General features: G+C 46.7%; 1 long non-coding RNA gene across 1 annotated transcript in view; it reads right to left on the reverse strand.

Moving 5' to 3' along the window:
- LOC107183286 overlaps positions 1-697 on the reverse strand; it is a 12,153-nt gene extending 11,456 nt beyond the window's left edge. The window contains exon 1 of the long non-coding RNA XR_001514069.1: positions 686-697. This is a non-coding gene — a long non-coding RNA (uncharacterized LOC107183286). The remainder of the gene's footprint in view (positions 1-685) is intronic.
- Between the last annotated feature and the right edge of the window lie 363 nt (positions 698-1,060).

The following is a 1,060-nucleotide window of genomic DNA, read 5'->3' on the forward strand; positions in this document are numbered from 1 at the left end:
GCAGCCAGCTACCTTCTTCACATCAACTTCTGGAGGAACAGTCCTCCCGGCCCCCATTCCTAGAGAGCCATTTTGGAAAGAAGCATTACCAATGCGAGCATTCACATCGTCGTTCTTATACTCATTCAAGGCTAAGAGACAACATGGCATCAGGGGAAAGCCTGGGCTTTGGAATCATAGACCTGGAGTGAGGAATGGCTTCTTTGCTAGCCCGCTGTATGAGTTTTGGTCAAGTTACTAAACCTTTCTGAGTCTGTTTTCTTAGCTATAAAAGAAAATGAAACATTAAAAATGGGGATAATGACATCTATCTTCCAGGGTTGTTTTAAGTTTTCAGATACTGTATATAATGGTACGTAACATGGTGCTTGCACTATTAGGCCCTCAGTACTAATACTATTACAAATGCTGAGTAGAACAGAGATTGGAAGACTGTTCAGATTGTTTCCAGAATCGAGGGCTCTGTCTTCATCTTAGAAAGAGACACACACAAAGCCAGTGATTCTCAATTCCAGCAGCTTGTTAGAGTCTCTTGGAGAACTTGAAGAATAGCCACTCTCCTAGCCTCACCTCCAAAGATTCTGCTTTTCACTGACCTGCCTGAAGCTAGTGTCCACGCTGTTTTAGACAGGGATGCGACTAGGGCTGGAAAGGGCTGCCGTGCGTTCTCGCTGGGCTGACTGACAGATATCAGGAAGCCCATGGAGTGTGCTCTGGGGCCTGGTTTTAGCTTCAAAGTTTGGAAATTATCTTGACAGAATCCTCGAGGTGATTGGTCTCAGAGAGATGGACACATACTGAGAGTGGAATGAAAAGGTCTGAGTGTCATCTCATTTATATATATAAAAGGCTAATATGCTAAGAGTTCGACAGTCCGATCAGTCACTATGATGCGCACTGACCACCAGGAGGCAGACACTCAGTGCAGGGGCTGCCGTGATGCACACAGAGAAACGACAGTGCGGACCTGGTGCTCACAAAGCAACACTTGGCTTCCCCAAAATGGAACACAGGCTCCGCCACCACCCTGGAGTGACAGCCCACACAGCCGATGCTGCCA

This window comes from Myotis davidii, unplaced genomic scaffold, assembly GCF_000327345.1.
Source record: "Myotis davidii unplaced genomic scaffold, ASM32734v1 scaffold152, whole genome shotgun sequence".
Taxonomy (NCBI): domain Eukaryota; kingdom Metazoa; phylum Chordata; class Mammalia; order Chiroptera; family Vespertilionidae; genus Myotis; species Myotis davidii.